Source organism: Oncorhynchus kisutch, unplaced genomic scaffold (assembly GCF_002021735.2).
Source record: "Oncorhynchus kisutch isolate 150728-3 unplaced genomic scaffold, Okis_V2 scaffold782, whole genome shotgun sequence".
In the NCBI taxonomy this organism is placed as follows: Eukaryota; Metazoa; Chordata; class Actinopteri; order Salmoniformes; family Salmonidae; genus Oncorhynchus; species Oncorhynchus kisutch.
Window position 1 is genome coordinate 142501 of NW_022262727.1, and position 23880 is coordinate 166380.

The following is a 23880-nucleotide window of genomic DNA, read 5'->3' on the forward strand; positions in this document are numbered from 1 at the left end:
ATCTCGGAAGCTATGCTGGGTCGGGCCGGGTAGTACTTGGATGGGAGACTGCCTGGGAATACAGGTGCTGAAGCTTTTCGTCAAACTCTTTGTCCGTTTTTTCCCACAAGGCTGAAATATGTGCCCTTGCTTTGAAATAAGTAAGCAAGGTTAGTTTGTATTTCATCCAACAATCTGTGTCCTAAAATTATTTCTACAGTATATGCAATTTTTTCCACTTTTTGAGTGACACAAAGATCATCTAAATGGTGAAAATGCAACAGCTGTTATCAGACTCTCACTTTCACTTAACATAGGCACCAAGAGATAGTTTCTCGCTTACGACCACACCGGCCGAGTACGCCTGATCTCGTCTGATCTCGGAAGCTAAGCAGGGGGGCTGGTTAGTACTTGGATGGGAGACTGCCTGGGAATACCAGGTGCTGTAAGATTTTTGTTTTCGTCAATCTTTGTCCGTTTTTTCCCACAAGGCTGAAATATGGTCCTTGCTTTGAAATAAGTAAGAAAGGTTAAGTTGTATTCATCCAACAATCTGTGCTACAAATTATTTCTACCGTATATGCAATTTCTTCCACTTTTTGAGTGACACAAAGATGCTTATCTAATGGTGAAAATGCAACAGCTGTTAATCAGCTCACTTTCACTTAATAGTGCACCAAGAGATAGTTTCTCGCTTACGACCACACGGCCTGAGTACGCCTGATCTCGTCTGATCTCGAAGCTAAGCAGGGTCGGCATGGTTAGTACTGGAGGGGAGAACGCCTGGGAATACAGGTGCTGTACGATTTGTCAACTCTTTGTCCGTTTTTTCCCACAAGGCTGAAAATGTGCCTTGCTTTGAAATAAGTAGCAAGGTTAGTTTGTATTTCATCCAACAATCTGCTGCTACAAATTTATTCTACAGTATATGCAATTTCTTCCACTTTTTGAGTGACACAAAGATGCTTATCTAAATGGTGAAAATGCAACAGCTGTTAATCAGACTCACTTTCAATTAACATAGTGCAACCAGAGATAGTTTCTCGCTTACGACCACCGGCTCCTGAGACGCCTGATCTCGTCTGATCTCGGAAGCTAAGCAGGGTCGGGCCTGGTTAGTACTTGGATGGGAGACCGCATGGGAATTACCAGGTGCTGTAAGCTTTTTGTCAACTTTTGTCCGTTTTTTCACAAAGCTGAAAATATGTGCCCTTGCTTTGAAATAAGTAAGGCAAGGTTAGTGGTATTTTCATCCAAACAATCTGTGCTGCTACAATTATTCTACAGTATATGCAATTTCTTCCACTTTTTGAGTAGACAAAGGCTCTTATCAAATGGTGAAAATGCAACAGCTGTTAATCAGAATCACTTTCTGCAAGAAACACATTTACATTACCCGGGGGTAGAACCCACTTTTGGTGGCGCCTCCATTGCACCAAGGCAATGTCTTGACTCAAGAAGGAAAAATGTGAAATTTCGTATTGGTCCGAAAAAACAAATTCCAAAAATTCTTCGGGGTCTTTAATGATCGAAGTTGTTAGCATATTGCATCTCTGCGCTAATTTCCCCCAAAGGGAGTTCAAGTACAATTTCGACACATTTCTTTTGGTTTTGTTGACCTCTATTCTGTCAGGGTCAAGAAGTATGCCTTCTCTGTCATGGTAGTCTTGAATGTACTGGTCTTTACTTTCTTGATCTGTGACCGATGCAGGATAGCCTGAAGCCATCTGCTTGCATCTCAAGAAGGTTTTGATGTACTCTTTAAAAAGTGTGTCTGATTTCCTGGAAAAGTTCCACACTTCAAAGATTTTGGCCACACGATACCCCTTCTCTAAAGCCTTAGAGAATTCTACAGTGACCCATACACCGGTCAGGGCTCTTTCTTGATCTGTGTGATCACAGGGGTTTTCCTGGTTGTGGTTTTCACAGCATGTGCGACAAAGGGGAAAGAAAAGTTTTCCTTTAGGACCCTTGTAAGGCAACACAGGTATAAACAGCCCCCTAGGAGGGTAGACAGTCGCTTTGATTAAACCAAAATAATTTTGGGGTTCGTCAAAGTCGCTGTGAATAATTTCAGGATGCCCTATAGGATAGAATGAGGAACTCATTACATGAGGATATAGGGATGTAAAATCTACATAGCCTATTGTCTCGTCGGGTTGAGCTACATAACGCAATGTCAAAGCATTGGTCCGGCCTCCAAACAAGGCCTGTCGCGGTTCCAGGGGCTCTGGAGGGTCATAATGGGTAAGGAAGGCCTTAACACTAGGATCTGCCTTTTTGAGGGCTGTCCATTCGTGCTCCCACAAAACCACAACTTTTAACCCGTAAGTAGCCTTTAAAGAATTCAGTTTGTCTTGAAACTCTTGATACATTTCCCCAAAAGTCTTTTGGGTTAGGACACACAAGGCCTGGGGGACAAAGCATAATTTACAACCGTGGAAGAAACAACCGTTGTACTCATACACTGTCTCAACCCCGTCAATCTGTGTGTATCCATCTACATGGTAAGGCCCAAAAGCCTTCTCCCCCCGATTCAAAGCATGTTGGATAAAATATCTTTATCCTGGGCCAAGTACTCCAACCATTGAATGGAACCACTAGAGTAGGCCTTGAATTGGCGTCGGTAGTTGTCTGGCGATGGGATAGCTATAGATTCAGGAGTTAGATAGTGTGTACGATAGGTTTTCATGCACGCTGATGCAATAGTTGTACAGCTCCAGGGGTCAATGCCCGCATCTTTGATTACCTCTTCTCTGAATCTGAGGCATCCTTCACGAAGTATAACAACGTCATTGTCACAGTATGATTCCATCTCTTTATGGAAATCAAAAGTGCCATGTCTTACGGTCTCGTACCATGTCATGAATCTCTCACGCTCTTTGGGAGACATTTGATCACACCCGTACATTTCGGGGGCTGGATAAGATCCTATATAATGTAGATTCTCCTCAGATGTGAAGAAATGAGGGAAATAGCCTTTGACAGAGTTTTCAAAACCCAAGGCCTCTGGCATTTGAGCCAATCTCATGGGTAAGAAGCTTAAGCTGTCAATGTATCTCTGTTTGAAGGCGGGGTCAACAAAGCATAATATTTTACTCCCTTGAGCTATGACACTGGGGGCCACGCCTTGCTGTATCAAAGGGTTCAGAAGCAGATAGGCGTCATAGGCCCTAGCATTGTGAGCTATAAACGTGAAGTTTCTGTACTGGGCTTTTCTAAAATGTTTTAGAAAGAGCCGGGCACAATTGGGTCCCTCGGCCGACCATTTTTCACCCTTGAAAGTCATGGTTGACACAAAAATAGGCAAATGAACCCCTGATTGCTGATTTGTCTCAAAATCATAAAACACATATTTCTCTGTATGTTCATCTTCAGCCAAGGGCTGAATGTAACACTCATGTGTTACTTCTTGAACCGCTTCCGCGTCTCTGCTTTTCAAAGGACCTTTACAGATTGGGCAGTGTATAATTCCACAAACATGAGGTTTAGGGCTATCTATTTTAAGGTTGTAATTGCAATGACATTTTGGACATTTCTTGTTAATGTCACAACTGCTTACAGATTTACATGCCTTGGGATGCCATGTTTCAGTTTTGTGTTTTTCGTAACAGTAGGCCGAACGACATGTGCGGTGACAATCCGCACAGGGGGTCAAGTTTAGCGGCTGCATAGGGCAATGTTTATCCAGACATACTGAACAGTTGTAACGGCACGAGTGCCCCCCCATGCGTGTGTAGCCGGTATGACAGGCTGGACAGACATATGGAGCGCCTAAAAAGGCTGTGATGTTAGTTACGGCATAGTAATGCTCATTTTGCACATAAAAGTACATAGTCTTAGGATGTGGTTCGGGTATATTTTGGAACTTGAGGAGAGCGTCATTAGCCCTACTGTGGTACAAAACCACAATCTTGATGTTCAGAAAGTTTTCAAATTTGACTATGTCTGAGAAAGCCACAGCATCCTGTATACCGAGACCCACCGCAGTTTGTAGCTCTCGAGCTTTTTGTAACGCGGCTTGATCAGTACATCCTGGGCTGAGTAAGTGGGCCAAACCTATGGCAAAACATAGCTTATTACCTGGATTGGGAACGTTTATGAGATAGGCCCTTTTATTGCTTATGATTTCGGACTGCATTAAACTCTCGAGCTTTCGTCTCTGACCCCCGCCCCCTTGTGGTTGTCGTACTAATTGTACTACAAGTTCGAGGGTCCTATCTGCTAGCACGTTTAAATTTGACTGAACAAGGCGTTCTAGCAGTTTAACAAATTGTTCAAGCTCTGCTTCACCATTCTGTAAAATAAGCGATACCTTGCTCTGTAGACTGTCTCCACAAATTTCCAACTGTAAGAGATCCCTAGGTTCGCTATAATCTCTAATCCTAGCTAACAGTTCATTCAAAGTGTCCATAAGCATTACGTAAAACACAGCATATTCCCGAATCTGACCCCCCCATGCGAAATTGAAAAACTGGCGAACCTCAATATTGCTGAATTTATTTCGACGCAAAACATGTACACTTCGATCAAGACCTCCCCCCTCCAGATTTGCTAGGCAATTGTCCAACTGTTCAAAAACATCGTATTGGGTTTCAGACTCTTCGGACATTGGTGTTAAAGGCTGATTTATAGGTGTCTGGGGTGCCGAATTAAACCTAGCGCTCTCGTTCTGTACACTGATCTCAAGACCGCCCCCCTCCAGATTTGCTAGACATTTGTCCAACTGTTCAAAAACATCATATTGACTTTCAGACTCTTCGGACAATGTTGTTAAAGGCTGTCTTAGAGGTGTCTGTGGGGCCGAATTAAACCTAGGGCTCGCGTTAAGCTGGGTAATTAGAGATATGATGGTTTCGGGAATCTGTGTTAACATGTTTTCCTCGGAAGGCCCTGACTCATTCATACGTGTAATAATGTCTATGAGTTCGGAGGGAATCTGTGATAATAGATTTTCATCTATTGTCATTATGTCAATTACCCCCGAATCATTCATATGGTTAACTATATCTTGGAGCTCTGTAGGGATCATGGCTAAGAGGGTTTCAATTGTCTCACTTGGGTCTATAGGGGGCGCCATCTGTCTAATTAAGGATGTGTGTGTGTGTGTGTTTACATGTGTGTTTTTTAACGGCGGTATTTGCTTGTTTTAGCCCTAATGTTTTTTAACATACGGGGTAGCTCGCTACGCCAGAATGACACATCCTGATTGTATTGATGCTCGAGTAGAATACACATGCGCCTCTGGAGTAGAGCCTTTCGTGATTTTAAACCCAGGGTAAACGCTTTGAAAAAACGTTCTTGGTCTATTTCAGAATCTGCTGTTTCCCCCACAGAATTGGCCAATTCAAGAAGGTTGGCAGCTTCACAGAACATCAAATCGTCTACCTCAGAAATGTCATTTAAATCTTTCAAATCATCAGGTTTCGCTGTTTTCTTGACTGGTGTCTTTGGAGCCTCCTCGGGGATGCTTGTCTGGGCATCCTCCGATGTTTGTGCGTTGTCTTTATAAGCCGGTGAGGAGTCTGAAATAAAAATAATACATACAAAAATAGGTTATTAACCCTAAAATATGTTAAAAATGCCAAATACATTTCAGATATAAGCCTATATATTAACAATACATTAATTAAATACCTCGGCTTTTTTGACGAGGGCTGTTCTGAAGAAGCTCTGAAACCAGGGGCTGATGTCTTTGTTCAACCTGTATTACAGCATCTGCAGGTTCGGTAGATGGTGAGCCTGAAAAAAAAAAAAAAAAAAAAAAAAACTGCATTAGGCCTTGTTTTAACATATTCCGGCATAAAAAAAAAAATAATATAAATATTAAAATAATAATATATATAAATAATAATATATAATTGATTCATACCTTGTCCTTGGAGCGACGTCTCGTGAATATCGGCCAAGTAGAATTGTTCGGGTGAAGCGGTACTGTGGATCTGAGCACTAATTATCCTTTGGTGTTTAGAAATATGGGGGACAACGTTGTCCTGGCCAAGGGGAGTTGACCTGCCGTTTAAAGTCTCTGTTCGCTGCTTTTGTGTAAATACATCCTGGGAGTAGGGCAGAATTGTCTCGTAGTCATATGCTTCGCAGAAACCGTTCAGGCTCCATAGGGCCTCGTTTAACCTTCTAGGCTTTAGGTCCTCTGTAAACATATAAAATAACTTTTAATATAAGATGCCCACACTTTTTGTTTTTAAGGTATAAATATTTTTATGTATGGAATTCTTGGAGCTTACTTACGTTTACAATTCAGGGCAGGCGTTTGTTTGTCTGCACTTTGTTCCGGAGCCCCATTGGATGGTTCGAGCTCAGTTATACCTCGGAGTATCTGCGTGAATGCTTCAGAATCTATAAAACATTCGACAATATTAAAGCTATAATCACTTTAGCTAATATTGCCTTGTTATACGGTAAGCATACTGATCCTAATGATTGTTTAATATTTCTATAACATCCCACGCTTTTCAAACAATTCCCCACAACAACCAAATCTAATAAAGATTTATTTCAAGAACTCACCTTGCGATAGATCCATTAGACTGTTTTCCCCGATTATCTTTTTTAACGCTTCAGTCCGATAACGATTCTTGGAGTTTCTGGAGGTGCTGTTTGCATCGGAACTAAAACGCTGCTAACATTGCGCCTGGTTTCTAGCGCTTTTGTACCCTACGACCTAGAGAAAAACCCCTGAATGATTTTTTACATAGCATTTGGGGTTTGTCGTTTTTTTCGGGCTATACCCCCGCCCATGGTATATTTGACACATTTCAAACACATGGTATTGGGTGTGTCTAAACATTAGGATCCTTTTGGATCTTCTAAAATCTCCGGGGTGCTAGCACCTAGATGCATGGGGGTGGGTTGGTCTCGACATCGCTGGGATGAATGACTTTTTAGCCCACCTAAAAAATAGTTTTATGAAAGGCCTTTAAGATTAGGAGTCGTAAGACACAATATTATTGTTGGGGGGTAGGCATCTGTTTTGCAGGCTAGTGTAAACCTTGGTTTCAAACGACCCACCAGGCATGCAAGGGTATTTTTTTAACAAACAACCCGCCCCCCCTTTTTCTGTTTTTGAAACACACACACACACACACACACAGCCCCTACAGAAAACTCCCTCACGCACATACGCGCGCACATGGCTTTTTCCGCAAGTTTTTTCTCAGGGACAGACTGCGCTAAGAGTGAACAAACGCGAGAGTTCATAACGTGGTGAGATTCTGATTTTAAAACCATTTATTTCATTCAAAATATTTAGTACATACATTTTATATCCTTACATTCTTAAGGTATTTTACGATGCCTTTCTTACAGATCCTGGGAGCTTATGCAACCAACCGCCATTGTCCGTGTCGAGTTCGCCCTCAAAAGGCAAGGCTCTCTTGCTAGGTCCATCAACACTTGGTAAGTTTTCACTCCAGGGGTAGATCCTCCGTCGGGCCTTTTGGTCTTGACTCTGTCTCAAGGAAAGCCTCGCCCAGCGCTTTAACTGTTCCCCATTTTGGAAGAGAATGTCCAGCTTATTCATAAGTGTTATGAAAATTGGATAATCCACCCATTTAAAACTAAACACAGGAATAAAAAAGTTTACATGTTTGCGTGCTCTGGAAGCTACAGGAGAATTGACAGACTTTGTAGCATTAGACTTATCATAAAGGTCACAGGCTAAAATTGTCACTTTGTTGTCAGGGCTATAGTCCATTGAAGCAATTCTTAGAGCCTTGAGATCACTGCGGCCGCAGACCTGTTCTTCCAACGCATATCCTGGCACATTTGTAACACTCAGGACCTGTTCAATTTTACAAAGAGCCAGCCTGATGTTTAGCCATTCTCTCATCCCCAGAGCCGGGGGAAAACTCCCAGGTTTTGCAGGATAAAGGGGTTTGGGTCCACGGTCTGTGAATATCTTTACCGTAGAATCCTCCGGGTGGAATATGTAAGACATGTGGCCCTCACTCGTACCCAAAAATCCTTTAAAACATTCTGGAGCTTCACACAGAACTTCTTCAAGGCTTTGGTCACTGGGTTCATGACAAGCCGAGCATAACATCCCTAAAATTGGCATAGGTGTCATTTTTGTTTAATATTCAGGGGGGTTATCATGTGCACTCTTAAACAGGAATTGTTCAGGCGCTTTATAAGGGGCATTAACCAACCCAAACCGTGAGAAACAGTAACAGGTTGACCTGACACATGGTCACTTACTCAACCCTGGGCATGCACCCTTCTACATGACATAGGGTCATAAATCATTACATAGGGTCATAAATCAGGCTTGGGTCATCAATCATTAACGGCCTGTCAAATGGACCCTTACTCAACCCATAGCCCCCACCTAACCAGGCTTGCCTGACCAGAAGACATGCACACGTCATCACTACATAGGGTTCACATAGAGTTCACATAGGTTCACATAGGGTCATCAATCAAAATTTTGACACGTGACATCTACTTTAATCTCTCTCATGGAAATTTAGCTACTAAGGTGGATATTGATCCAACACCTGCTGCTTATTCAAACCAGCCCACTTGGCAAAGACCTCAGTTCAAGATTCAGTTTCTCGTTACATTTCTTTGAAACGCATTTAGGTTGCCAGTTGGGTGAAACACAAAATGTCCACCTGTCATTGGATTTAGGTTGCCAGTAGGGTGAAACACAAAATGTCACCAGTCAGCGGTTACCAGTTGTGTGAAAATTAATAAAAATACCTTATGTTGATGGATTTTTACATCCAATCCGTTTTCCACATTGATCAAACATCACATGGATTTGTTTTGTTCAAATCAAATGTTATTGGTCACATACACATGGTTAGCAGATGTTATTGTGGTGGGAACATTGTATTTAGCTAGGATTTCATAAGGCCAGGAATGTCATTGAGAATAACTATAGACAATAGTTAATGTTGCTCGTTTAGGGATGAAGATAGTGAAGGTTTATCTATGTTAAGGATGTTTTTAATTTGACGTGGAAACAACATTTATTCAACTAGTGGGAGGCTTGTAAATTCCCACAGGAAAGTGGAATGAGGAACTCTTTATTGAGACAATCATGAAACAGCAAGCTGTGGGTGAGTTGTAGTGGATATTATAATATAAGGATCTGCTGGAGTCCAAGTCAAACCAAGATTCTTTATTTCTGAGCTCAGAGAGAACAACAGAGTTTGGTATTTGGTATTTTACTAGGATCCCCATTAGCTGTTGCAAAAGCAGCAGCTACCCCTCCTGCGGTCAACACAAAACATGACACAATTGTCACGTCTCTCGTCGGAAGGCATGGACCAAAGCGCAGCGTGGTAAGTGTTCATGATTTTTATTTAATCAAAAACAATTCGAACAAAATAACAAAGAGAAGAACGAACAGTTCTGTAAGGCAAATCAACTATACAGAAAACAACTACCCAAAAAACACAGGTGGAAAAAGGCTGCCTAAGTATGATTCCCAATTAGAGACAACGATAGACAGCTGCCTCCGATTGGGAACCACACTCAGCCAAAAACAAAGAAATACAAAAACACATAAAAAGGAACATAGAAGTCCCACCCTAGTCCCACCCTGGCCTAACCAACATAGAGAATAAAAGCTTCTCTATGGCCAGGGCGTGACAGCCGCTCTGTTCTGGGCCAGCTGCAGCTTTACTAGGTCTTTCCTTGCAGCACTGGACCACACGACTGGGCTATAATCAAGATTAGACCAAACTAGAGCCTGCAGAACTTGCTTCGTGGAGAGTAGTGTCAAAAAAGCAGAGCATCTCTTTATTATGGCTAGACCTCTCCCCAGCTTTACAACCATTGAATCTATATGTTTTGACCATGACAGTTTACAATCTAAGGTAATGCCAAGTAATTTAGTCTCCTCAACTTGTTCAACAGCCACACAATTCATTACCAGATTCAGCTGAGGTCTAGAACTTGAGGAATGATTTGTACCAAATACAATGCTCTTAGTTTTAGAGATGTTCAGGACCAGATTATTACTGGCCATGCATTCCAAAACAGACTGCAACTATTTGTTAAGGGTTTCAGTGACTTCATTAGCTATGGTTGCTGGTGCTTATATAGTTGAATCATCAGCATACATGGACACACATGCTTTGTTTAATGCCAGTGGCAGGCCATTTGTAAAAATAGAAAATAGTAGAGGGCCTAGAGAGCTGCCCTGCGGTACATCACACTTCATATGTTTGACATTAGAGAAGCTTCCATTAAAAACCCTCTGAGTTCTATTAGATAGATAGCTCTGAATCCACATTAGAGGTTGAAAAGCCATAGCACAAACATTCTTAAACAAAAGGTTATGGTCAATAATATCAAAGGCTGCACTGAAGTCTAACAATAGAGCTCCCACAATCTTCTTGTTATCAATTTCTCTCAACCAATCATCAGTCATTTGTGTCAGTGCAGTACATCTTGAGTGCCCTTCTCTATAAGCATGCTGAAAGTATGTTGTTCATTTGTTTACAGAAATATAGCATTGTATTTGGTAAAATACCATTTTTTCCAACAGTTTGCTAAGAGTTTGCAGCAATCTTATAGGTCTGCTGTTAGAACCAGTAAAGGCCGCTTTACCACTCTTGGGTAGTGGATTAATTTGGCTTCCCTCCAGGCAAGAGAACAAACACCTTCCTCTAGGCTCATATTAAAAATATGTCAGATAGCTGACTCTATAGCCACTCCTACTGTCCTCAGTAGCTTTCCACCTAAGTTGTCAATGCCAGGAGGTTTGTCATTATTGATCGATAACAATTTTTCCACCTCTCCCACACTAACTTTACAAAATTCAATACTTGCACTGCTTTTCTTTCATTATGTTTTTTTACAAGTTTTTTATACTATATCATTGATCTTGGCTTCATAATAAAGTTGATTATTTTTGTTGAGTTCGGTCACATAATTTCTCAATTTGCAGTATGTAAGCCAGCCAGATGTGCAGCCAGACTTATTAGACACTCCTTTGGCCCCAACTTTTTCAAACATACAGTTTTTAAATTCCTCATCAATCCATGGAGCCTTAACATATTTAACAGTCAGTTTCTTAACAGGTACATGTTTATCAATAATTGGAAGAAGCAATTTCATCTGGTAAAAACAGGTCAACACATTATAGGCAACAATATAAGACAACGGGAGCACTGTGTATGTTCTCTGATGAATTGTAAGAAAAATGAGATGTGAAATATCAATATAGAAGTAATTTCTCTCTCCTGTGTGGATTCTCTAATGACATTTAAGTGATTGTTATGAGTAATATGTTTTCCCAAAGTCTAAGTTTTTGTAAGCTTTCTCCTCTGTGTCATGCTCTTTCAGGCTTCCTAAATGGGCAAATGCTTTGCACCCTGGGAGGAGTGGAAATGCATCTCCCCTCTGTGTATTTTCTCATGTTGGTTCAGGCTGTTTCTCTGGTTAAAACTCCTTCCACACTGGGAGAAGTGTTAAGGATTCTCTTCTGCGTGTATTCTCTCATGTTGTTTCAGGTTCCCTGACCGGTTAAAACACTTGCCACACTGGGAGCAGTGGTAAGGCTTCTCTCCTGCGTGTATTCTCTCATGTTGTTTCAGGCTCCCTGAACGGTTAAAACACTTGCCACACTGGGAGCAGTGGTAAGGCTTCTCCCCTGTGTGTATTCTTTCGTGTTGTTTCAGATTCCCTGAATGTTTGAAACACTTGCCACACTGGGAGCAGTGGTAAGGCTTCTCCCCTGTATGTACTAGCTCATGGGCTTTCAGGATTTCTGACCGGCTGAAACACTTCCCACACTGGGAGCAGCGGTAAGGCTTCTCCCCTGTGTGTACTAGCCCGTGTCGTTTCAGGCTCCCTAACAGGTTAAAACACTTGCCACACTGGGAGCAGTGGTAAGGCGTCTCCCCTGTGTGTATTCTTTCGTGGTCTTTCAGATTCCCTAACCTCTTAAAACACTTGCCACAGTGGGAGCAGTTGTAAGGCGTCTCCCCTGTGTGTATTCTCTCATGTCGTTTCAGGGCCCCTAACAGGTTAAAACACTTGCCACACTGGGAGCAGTGGTAAGGCTTCTCCCCTGTGTGTATTCTCTCATGCTGTTTCAGGGCCCCTAACAGGTTAAAACACTTGCCACACTGGGAGCAGTGGTAAGGCTTCTCCCCTGTGTGTATTCTTTCGTGGTCTTTCAGATTCCCTAACCGCTTAAAACACTTGCCACAGTGGGAGCAGTGGTAAAGCTTCTCCCCTGTATGTACTAGCTCATGGGAATTCAGATTCCCTAACCGCTTAAAACACTTGCCACAGTGGGAGCAGTGGTAAAGCTTCTCCCCTGTATGTATACTCTCGCGCTGTTTCAGGGCTCCTAAATGGTTAAAACGCTTGCCACACTGGGAGCAGTGGTAAGGCTTCTCCCCTGTGTATATTCTCTCATGTTGTTTCAGGGCCCCTAACCTGTTACAACCCTTTCCACAGGAAGAGCACTGGTGTCTTCTTGCTGGTTTGGACATCCCTGGCTCTGGTTCCTCTGAGTCTGGTCTTTCTCCTGCCAAAGACAGTGTTTAAAAGAAAAATAGAGACCGAATGAAACCTCCACATGATAAAACGGCCTTGCTACGAGGGTAAATCCTAATCAGATCCCTCAATAACCTAAGACCAGTTTTAACAATCTTAGTGTGATTTTAAAACAACTGTTGTAGTGTTTCCTGGTAATTACTGATAATGTTTACACTACTTATTTATTCATTCTGTTTTACAAGTCAGAACACAAACAAATAAACAGTTCTAGAACACTCAAGACAGACGTCACTGGATTCCAATCGAGCAGGTAGTTCTAAATATATAACTTTCATAGCTGTATGATACAGAATGCGACCTACAGTCATGGCCAAAAGTTTTGAGAATGATAGATATTACTTTCCACAAAATTTGCTACTTCAGTGTCTTCAGATATTTTAGTCAGATGTTACTATGGAATGCTGAAGTATAATTACAAGCATTTCATAAGTGTCAAAGGCTTTTATTTACAATGACATGAAGTTGATGCAGTCAATATTTACAGTGTTGACCCTTCTTTTTCAAGCCCTCTGCAATCCGCCCTGGCATGCTGTCAATTAACTTCTGGGCCACATCCTGACTGATGGCAGCCCATTCTTGCATAATCAATGCTTGGATTCTGTCAGAATTTGTGGGTTTTTGTTTGTCCACCCGCCTCTTGATGATTGACCACAAGTTCTCAATGGGATTAAGGTCTGGGGAGTTTCCTGGCCATGGACCCAAAATATTGACGTTTTGTTACCCGAGCCACGTAGTTATCACTTTTGCCTTATTGCAAGGTGCTCCATCATGCTGGAAAAGGCATTGTTCGTCACCGAACTGTTCCTGGATGGTTGGGAGAAGTTGATTCCGGAGGATGTGTTGGTACCATTCTTTATTCATGGCTGTGTTCTTAGGCAACATTGTGAGTGAGCCGACACCCTTGGCTGAGGCTGAGAAGCAACCCCACACATGAATGGTCTCAGGATGCTTTACTGTTGGCATGACACAGGACTGATGGTTGTCTTCTCCGGACAAGCTTTTTTCCAGGTGCCCTAAACATTCGGAAAGGGGATTCAGAGATTTTTTTTTTTACCCCAGTCCTCAGCAGTCCAATCCCTGTGACTTTTACAGAATATCAGTCTATCCCTGATGTTTTTCCTGGAGAAAAGTGGCTTCTTTGCGGCCCTTCTTGACACCAAAAGTCTTCTCTTCACTGTGCGTGCAGATGCACTCACACTTGCCTGCTGCAAATCCTGAGCAAGCTCTGTACTGGTGGTGCCCCGATCCCGCAGCTTAATCAACTTTAGGAGACGGTCCTGGCACTTGCTGGACTTTCTTGGGTGTGTCACGCCCTGGTCTTAGTATTTTGTGTTTTCTTTATTTATTTGGTCAGGCCAGGGTGTGACATGGGTTTTGTATGTGGTGTGTTTTGTCATGGGGTTTTTGGTACGTATTGGGATTGTGGCTTAGTGGGGTTTTCTAGGTAAGTCTATGGTTGCCTGAAGTGGTTCTCAATCAGAGGCGAGTGTGTTTTGTTGTCTCTGATTGGGAACCATATTTAGGCAGCCATATTCTTTGAGTGTGTCATGGGTGATTGCTCCTGTCTCTGTGTTTGTTGTCACCAGATAGGCTGTATAGGTTTTCACGTTACATTTGTTGTTTTTGTATTGTTCGTTTTTTCGTCGTCATTAAACATGTATCAGGAATACCACGCTGCATTTTGGTCCGACTCTCTTTCACCTGAAGAAAACCGTAACAGGGTGCCCTGAAGCCTTCTTCACAACAATTGAACCGCTCTCCTTGAAGTTTTTGATGAACCGATAAATGGTTGATTTAGGTGCAATCTTACTGGCAGATATATCCTTGCCCTTTTTGTGCAAAGTAATGATGATGGCACCGTGTTTCCTTGCAGGTAACCATGGCTGACAGAGGAAGAACAATGATTCCAAGCACCACCCTACTTCAAATCAAATCAAATCTTATTTGTCACATACACATGGTTAGCAGATGTTAATGCGAGTGTAGCGAAATGCTTGTGCTTCTAGTTCCGACAATGCAGTAATAACCAACAAGTAATCTAACTAACAATTCCAAAACTACTGTCTTATACACAGTGTAAGGGGATAAAGAATATGTACATAAGGATATGAATGAGTGATGGTACAGAGCAGCATAGGCAAGATACAGTAGCTGATATCGAGTACAGTATATACATATGAGATGAGTATGTAAACAAAGTGGCATAGTTAAAGTGGCTAGTGATACATGTATTACATAAGGATGCAGTCGATGATATAGAGTACAGTAAATACGTATGAATAATGTAGGGTATGTAAACATTATATAAGGTAGCATTGTTTAAAGTGGCTAGTGATATATTTACATCATTTCCCATCAATTCCCATTATTAAAGTGGCTGGAGTTGAGTCAGTGTCAGTGTCAGTGTGTTGGCAGCAGCCACTCAATGTTAGTGGTGGCTGTTGAACAGTCTGATGGCCTTGAGATAGAAGCTGTTTTTCAGTCTCTCGGTCCCAGCTTTGATGCACCTGTACTGACCTCGCCTTCTGGATGATAGCGGGGTGAACAGGCAGTGGCTCGGGTGGTTGATGTCCTTGATGATCTTTATGGCCTTCCTGTAACATCGGGTGGTGTAGGTGTCCTGGAGGGCAGGTAGTTTGCCCCCGGTGATGCGTTGTGCAGACCTCACTACCCTCTGGAGAGCCTTGCGGTTGAGGGCGGAGCAGTTGCCGTACCAGGCGGTGATACAGCCCGCCAGGATGCTCTCGATTGTGCATCTGTAGAAGTTTGTGAGTGCTTTTGGTGACAAGCCGAATTTCTTCAGCCTCCTGAGGTTGAAGAGGCACTGCTGCGCCTTCTTCACGATGCTGTCTGTGTGAGTGGACCAATTCAGTTTGTCTGTGATGTGTATGCCGAGGAACTTAAAACTTGCTACCCTCTCCACTACTGTTCCATCGATGTGGATAGGGGGGTGTTCCCTCTGCTGTTTCCTGAAGTCCACAATCATCTCCTTAGTTTTGTTGACATTGAGTGTGAGGTTATTTTCCTGACACCACACTCCGAGGGCCCTCACCTCCTCCCTGTAGGCCGTCTCGTCGTTGTTGGTAATCAAGTCTACCACTGTTGTGTCGTCCGCAAACTTGATGATTGAGTTGGAGGCGTGCGTGGCATCGCAGTCGTGGGTGAACAGGGAGTACAGGAGAGGGCTCAGAACGCACCCTTGTGGGGCCCCAGTGTTGAGGATCAGCGGGGAGGAGATGTTGTTGCCTACCCTCACCACCTTGGGGCGGCCCGTCAGGAAGGCCAGTACCCAGTTGCACAGGGCGGGTTCGAGACCTAGGGTCTCGAGCTTGGTGACGAGCTTGGAGGGTACTATGGTGTTGAATGCCGAGCTGTAGTCGATGAACAGCATTCTCACATAGGTATTCCTCTTGTCCAGATGGGTTAGGGCAGAGTGCAGTGTGGTTGAGATTGCATCGTCTGTGGACCTATTTGGGTGGTAAGCAAATTGGAGTGGGTCTAGGGTGTCAGGTAGGGTGGAGGTGATATGGTCCTTGACTAGTCTCTCAAAGCACTTCATGATGACGGATGTGAGTGGTACGGGGCGGTCAGCTTTTCCGAAAGGGGGGCGGGGCAGGGCCTTATATGCGTCGCGGAAGTTAGAGTAACAATGATCCAAGGTCTTTCCACCCCTGGTTGCGCAATCGATATGCTGATAAAATTTAGGGAGTCTTGTTTTCAGATTAGCCTTGTTAAAATCCCCAGCTACAATGAATGCAGCCTCCGGATAAATCGTTTCCAGTTTGCAGAGAGTTAAATAAAGTTCGTTCAGAGCCATCGATGTGTCTGCTTGGGGGGGGGGTATATACGGCTGTGATTATAATCGAAGAGAATTCTCTTGGTAGATAATGCGGTCTACATTTGATTGTGAGGAATTCAAAATCAGGTGAACAGAAGGATTTGAGTTCCTGTATGTTTCTTTCATCACACCATGTCACGTTAGTCATAAGGCATACGCCCCCGCCCCTCTTCTTACCAGAAAGATGTTTGTTTCTGTCGGCGCGATGCGTGGAGAAACCCGCTGGCTGCACCGCCTCGAATAGCGTCTCTCCAGTGAGCCATGTTTCCGTGAAGCAAAGAACGTTACAGTCTCTGATGTCCCTCTGGAATGCTACCCTTGCTCGGATTTCATCAACCTTGTTGTCAAGAGACTGGACATTGGCAAGAAGAATGCTAGGGAGTGGTGCACGGTGTGCCCGTCTCCGGAGTCTGACCAGAAGACCGCCTCGTTTCCCTCTTTTTCGGAGTCGTTTTTTTGGGTCGCTGCATGGAATCCACTCCGTTGTCCTGTTTGTAAGGCAGAACACAGGATCCGCGTCGCGAAAAACATATTCTTGGTCGTACTGATGGTGAGTTGACACTGATCTTATATTCAGTAGTTCTTCTCGACTGTATGTAATGAAACCTAAGATGACCTGGGGTACTAATGTAAGAAATAACACGTAAAAAAACAAAAAACTGCATAGTTTCCTAGGAACGCGAAGCGAGGCGGCCATCTCTGTCGGCGCCGGAAGTATAATTATAGTATAACTTTACAAGCTTCCAGTGTTGGGGGGTGGGATCAGTTCATTTGCATGGCAAAGAGGGACTTTGTAATTCATCTGATCACTCTTCATAACATTCTGGAGTATATGCAAATACTCATCATAAACTTTGACGAAAGACACATGTTTTACATATAATTAAAGATACACTGGTTCTTAATGCAACCGCTGTGTCACATTTTCTTTTAAACGTTACGAAAAAAGCATACCATTCAATAATCTGAGACGATGCTCAGAAGTAAATATATTTCTCCGCCATGTTGGAGTCAACAGAAATACGAAATTACATCATAAATATTCCCTTACCTTTGATGATCTTTCATCAGAATGCAGTGCAAGGAATCCTAGTTCCGCAACAAATCATTGTTTTGTTCCATAATGTCCATCACTAGTGTCCAATTAGCTACTTTTGCTACCACGTTTAGTTCACATGTCCAAAAGCTGGCGCTGGTCCAGGTGAACTCGGACAAAAACTTCAAAAAGTTATATTCCAGGTCAAATAAACTGGTCAAACTAAGTAGAGAATCAATCTTCAGGATGTTATTATCTTATATATCCAATAACGTTCCAACCGGAGCATTCTTTTTGTCTACAGAGTAATGGAACGCAAGGCGATATAATGACTGGCATTCTGCCAGACCAGTGACTTAAATAGCTGCCATCCGGTCCCACATTACACTAGAGGCTTCATTCCACGTTCTACTGACTTGTTTTTAAGTCGAAGACACAAAGCACATCAGTAAAATCTCTCCGTTGTAGAAAGGGATCGACACCTGCTGTTTAAATGGCCCAATTTCTTATTTAGACATTCACAGATTTTCAACATTTTGATTATCACTGATATCATATTTTGGGTAAAGTAAAAAATAAGGTGAAATATTTGGAAAGATGTTCCTAAAACTGATAGCAACTGCAATAAACAAATTATAAACGCAACATGTAAAGTGTTGGATGTTTAATGAGCTGAAAAAAAAGATTGCAGAATGTTTTACATCCCTGTTAGTTAACACATATTTTCTGCCAAGATAATCCATCCACCTGACAGGTGTGGCAAATCAAGAAGCTGATTGAACAGCTTGATTATTACACAGGTGCACCTTGTGCTGGGGAAAATAAAAGGCCACTAAAATGTGCAGTTTTGTCACACAACACAATGCCACAGATGTCTCAAGTTTTGAGGGGGCGTGCAATTGGCATGTTGACTGCAGGAATATCCACTAGAGCGGTTACCAGATAATTGAATGTTCAATTCTCTGCCCGAAGCCGCCTCCAACGTCATTTTAGAGAATTTGGCAGTACATCCAACTGGCCTCACAACCAGAGACCACATATAACAACGCCAGCCCAGGACCTCCACATCCTCTGAGACCAGACACCCGAGTTTTATTTCTATTTGTAATGAAGCCCTTTTGTGGGGAAAAACTAATCCTGATTGGCTGGGCCTGGCTCCGCAATGGGTGGGCTTATGCCCTCCAGGGCCCACCAATGGCTGCTCCCCTGCCCAGTCATGTAAAGTCCATAGATGAGGGCCTAATTTATTTATTTACAATGACTGACTTATATGAGCTGTAAATCGTTGAAATTGCTGTTTATATTTTTGGTTCAGTATACACACAGACAGTGCATTCGTTAAGTATTCAGACCCCTTCACCTTTTCCATATTTTGTTAAACAGGAAGTGGAAAATCCGAGGTTTGTAGTTTTTCAACTCAGCCCCTATTGAAGATACAGTGGGATATTGGTTATGTTGCACTTCCTAATGCTTCCACTAGATGTCAACCTTCTTTAGAACTTTGTTTGATGCTTCTACTGTGAGGGGGGGCTGAATGAGAGGGGAATGAGTCAGAGGTCTGGCAAAGTGCCTTGGTCTCGTGACGCGCAGTCATGAGAGAGTTACAGACAATGGAATTCTCTGGTTGGAACATTATTGAAATTTTATGATAAAAACATCCTAAATATTGATTCTATATATCGTTTGATATATTTATACGACCAGTAATATAACTTTTTGGAATTTTCATCCGATCTTTCCGCAGGAAGTTGCACGCGCGTTTCGATTTGTTTTCCAAACGCTAACAAAAGGAGGTATATGGACATAAATGATGAACTTTATCGAACAAATCAAACATTTATTGTGGAACTGGGATTCCTGGGAGTGCATTCTGATTAAGATCATCAAAGGTAAGTGAATATTTATAATGCTATTTCTGACTAATGTTGACTGCGCAACATGGTGGATATTTCTTTGGCTGGTTTAGGCTCTGAGCTCTGTACTCAGATTATTGCATGGTATGCTTTTTCCGTAAAGTTTAAAAAAAAATCTGACACAGCGGTTGCATTAAGGAGAAGTCTATCTAAAGTTCCATGCATAACACTTGTATTTTCATCAACATTTAGAATGAGTATTTCTGTAAATTGATGTGGCTCTCTGCAAAATCACTGCATGTTTTGGAACTACTGAACATAACACGCCAATGTAAAATGAGATTTTGGGATATTAATATGCACTTTATCGAACAAAACACACATGTATTGTGTAACATGAAGTCCTGTGAGTGTCATCTGATGAAGATCATCAAATGTTAGTGACACATTTTTATCTCTATTTGTACTTTTTGTGACTCCTCTTTGGCTGGAAAATTGGCTGGGTATTTCTGTGACTTGGTGGTGACCTAACATTATCGTTTGTGGAGCTTTTGCTGTGAAGCATTTTTGAAATCAGACACTGTGGCTGGATTAACAAGACTTTTATCTTTAAAATGGTGCCTAATGCTTGAATGTTTGAGAAATTTGATAATGAGATTTCTGTTGATTTGTATTTGGCGCCCTGCAATTTCATTGGCTGTTGGCAGCAGAACCCCGTTCCCATACAGGTTAAGACTCCATAATGTTTCATCATTAGATGCTTCAGTCCTCCTTTAAGACTCCATCATTTAAGACTCTCATCCTTTCCGTTTTTTTTTTTATTATTTTTTATTTAATAATAATAATAATAATGTTATAACAGGTAATAACTAACTTTAATAACTAGGGTCAATACCTGCCTGGCGCCCCAACAAAATATTTCTTTTATTTATTTATTTTTTATTTCACCTTTATTTAACCAGGTAGGCTAGTTGAGAACAAGTTCTCATTTGCAACTGCGACCTGGCCAAGATAAAGCATAGCAGTGTGAGCATACAACAAAGAGTTACACATGGAGTAAACAATTAACAAGTCAATAACACAGTAGAAAACGAAGGGGGGGTCTATATACAATGTGTGCAAAAGGCATGAGGAGGTAGGCAAATAATTACAATTTTGCAGATTAACACTGGAGTGATAAAAGATCAGATGGTCATGTACAGGTAGAGATATTGGTGTGCAGAAGAGCAGAAAAGTAAATAAATAAAAACAGTACGGGGATGAGGTAGGTGAAAAGGGTGGGCTATTTACCAATAGACTATGTACAGCTGCAGCGATCGGTTAGCTGCTCAGATAGCTGATGTTTGAAGTTGGTGAGGGAGATGAAAGTCTCCAACTTCAGCGATTTTTGCAATTCGTTCCAGTCACAGGCAGCAGAGTACTGGAACGAAAGGCGGCCAAATGAGGTGTTGGCTTTAGGGATGATCAGTGAGATACACCTGCAGGAGCGCGTGCTACGGATGGGTGTTGCCATCGTGACCAGTGAGCTGAGATAAGGCGGAGCTTTACCTAGCATAGACTTGTAGATGACCTGGAGCCAGTGGGTCTGGCGACGAATATGTAGCGAGGGCCAGCCGACTAGAGCATACAAGTCGCAGTGGTGGGTAGTATAAGGTGCTTTAGTGACAAAACGGATGGCACTGTGATAGACTGCATCCAGTTTGCTGAGTAGAGTGTTGGAAGCCATTTTGTAGATGACAACGCCGAAGTCGAGGATCGGTAGGATAGTCAGTTTTACTAGGGTAAGCTTGGCGGCTTGAGTGAAGGAGGCTTTGTTGCGGAATAGAAAGCCGACTCTTGATTTGATTTTCGATTGGAGATGTTTGATATGAGTCTGGAAGGAGAGTTTGCAGTCTAGCCAGACACCTAGGTACTTATAGACGTCCACATATTCTAGGTCGGAACCATCCAGGGTGGTGATGCTAGTCGGGCATGCAGGTGCAGGCAGCGACCGGTTGAAAAGCATGCATTTGGTTTTACTAGCGTTTAAGAGCAGTTGGAGGCCACGGAAGGAGTGTTGTATGGCATTGAAGCTTGTTTGGAGGTTAGATAGCACAGTGTCCAAAGACGGGCCGAAAGTATATAGAATGGTGTCGTCTGCGTAGAGGTGGATCAGGGAATCGCCCGCAGCAAGAGCAACATCATTGATATACACAGAGAAAAGAGTCGGCCCGAGAATTGAACCCTGTGGCACCCCCATAGAGACTGCCAGAGGACCGGACAGCATGCCCTCCGATTTGACACACTGAACTCTGTCTGCAAAGTAATTGGTGAACCAGGCAAGGCAGTCATCCGAAAAACCGAGGCTACTGAGTCTGCCGATAAGAATATGGTGATTGACAGAGTCGAAAGCCTTGGCAAGGTCGATGAAGACGGCTGCACAGTATTGTCTTTTATCGATGGCGGTTATGATGTCGTTTAGTACCTTGAGTGTGGCTGAGGTGCACCCATGACCGGCTCGGAAACCAGATTGCACAGCGGAGAAGGTACGGTGGGATTCGAGATGGTCAGTGACCTGTTTGTTGACTTGGCTTTCGAAGACCTTAGATAGGCAGGGCAGGATGGATATAGGTCTGTAACAGTTTGGGTCCAGGGTGTCTCCCCCTTTGAAGAGGGGGATGACTGCGGCAGCTTTCCAATCCTTGGGGATCTCAGACGAGATGAAAGAGAGGTTGAACAGGCTGGTAATAGGGGTTGCGACAATGGTGGCAGATAGTTTCAGAAATAGAGGGTCCAGATTGTCAAGCCCAGCTGATTTGTACGGGTCCAGGTTTTGCAGCTCTTTCAGAACATCTGCTATCTGGATTTGGGTAAAGGAGAACCTGGAGAGGCTTGGGCGAGGAGCTGCGGGGGGGGCGGAGCTGTTGGCCGAGGTTGAAGTAGCCAGGCGGAAGGCATGGCAGGCCGTTGAGAAATGCTTATTGAAGTTTTCGATAATCATGGATTTATCAGTGGTGACCGTGTTACCTAGCCTCAGTGCAGTGGGCAGCTGGGAGGAGGTGCTCTTGTTCTCCATGGACTTCACAGTGTCCCAGAACTTTTTGGAGTTGGAGCTACAGGATGCAAACTTCTGCCTGAAGAAGCTGGCCTTAGCTTTCCTGACTGACTGCGTGTATTGGTTCCGGACTTCCCTGAACAGTTGCATATCACGGGGACTATTCGATGCTATTGCAGTCCGCCACAGGATGTTTTTGTGCTGGTCTAACAATACCGCTACAGAATTAGCATAGTAGGCCATGTAATTTAAGGTAATCTGAAATATTTAGGACTAACTTATTCCTTTGCCACCCATTCTGAAACTCACTGCAGCTCTTTGTAAGTGTTGCTGTCATTTCAGTTTCCGTGGTAGCTGACGTGTACAGTGTTGAGTCATACGCATACAGACACACTGGCTTTACTCAAATGTCGTTAGCATGTCGTTGGTAAAGATTGAAAAAAGTCAGGTCATCATTTTTAAGGAAAAGTTTTTGTAAAACAAGCAGCTTACATTGGATCATCTTGAAACTCTCTCTCTGAAGCTAACTTTATCAAGGTTTTATATGGTCTATTGGTGTCTCGCTAAAGCCAACTTTATCAAGGTTTTATATGGTCTATTGGTGTCTCTCTAAAGCCAACTTTATCAAGGTTTTATATGGTCTATTGGTTTCTCTCTGAAGCGAACTTTATCAAGGTTTTATATGGTCTATTAGTTCCTCTCTAAAGCTAACTTTTATCAAGGTTTTATATGGTCTATTGGTTCCTCTCTTTTCATTGGTAGAATCCTTTTCAGTGTTATGATATTCATAACATCCATATACACCAGCCTATCTTCCTGTCAACTAACAGAACTCTGCTGGTTGTCCTGGTAACAGATACCAGTGGGCAGATTGTATTTTATTTGTTCAAACTGAACTACAGCACTTACTTTGATGTGTCAAATCTGATCCTTTCTTCTCTTGTCGTCCTCTCACAGTTCCACTCAGCCCCGTTGTTTTCCTGCAGTCCACCAGCAGCACAGACAACCTCTTCATACCCAGCAGTAAGGCGCTACTGGAAGAGGTACGACACGGGGACTCCGGGAGGGAGGAAGGGCTAGTGTTGTCCTGGTAACCATAAAGAGGGGACACAGACACATATCATTATCGATGCTGATGCCACTGTTGTCATGAAGTGCTTTACAGAAATCCAGCCTAGACCCCGATAGAGCAAGCTGTATGCTAGACCAGCCCAAGCTGTACCATCTGGTGTTCTGATCTGGAGAGACTCTTCTCTGCCTCGTCAGCAGGATCAGGATGTTGTTGATGCTCCCCAGAGGATCCACGATAGTCACGTCTCTCTCCTGTGTGAACGAGAACAGCAAACAGACGGTAAACTTATGACCATCTATTGCAATCAAGAGGCATGAATATGTCTAAAATGGCCACTTCCATCATGATTTTGTCAAATATTGTTTGTGTTGCAAATGTAAAGGGTCATTTCCACAAAATGGGTGCCTTTACATCCCTTTGATATTTTAAGTAGATTTTAAAAGCCTGTTATATTAGATGAGGTGAACTTTAATGTAGACCACATGGAGAATGAGAATTCAATACATCGAAGTCCCAAAAACATAT

At 42.8% G+C, this 23880-nt stretch overlaps 2 pseudogenes; one reads left to right on the top strand and one right to left on the bottom strand.

The window, feature by feature from the left end:
- The first annotated feature begins 1024 nt into the window (after positions 1-1024).
- LOC116362038 (uncharacterized) lies at positions 1025-1143 on the top strand (annotated as a pseudogene).
- Positions 1144-10790: 9647 nt separating this feature from the next.
- LOC116362020 (zinc finger protein 501-like) lies at positions 10791-23550 on the bottom strand (annotated as a pseudogene).
- Between the last annotated feature and the right edge of the window lie 330 nt (positions 23551-23880).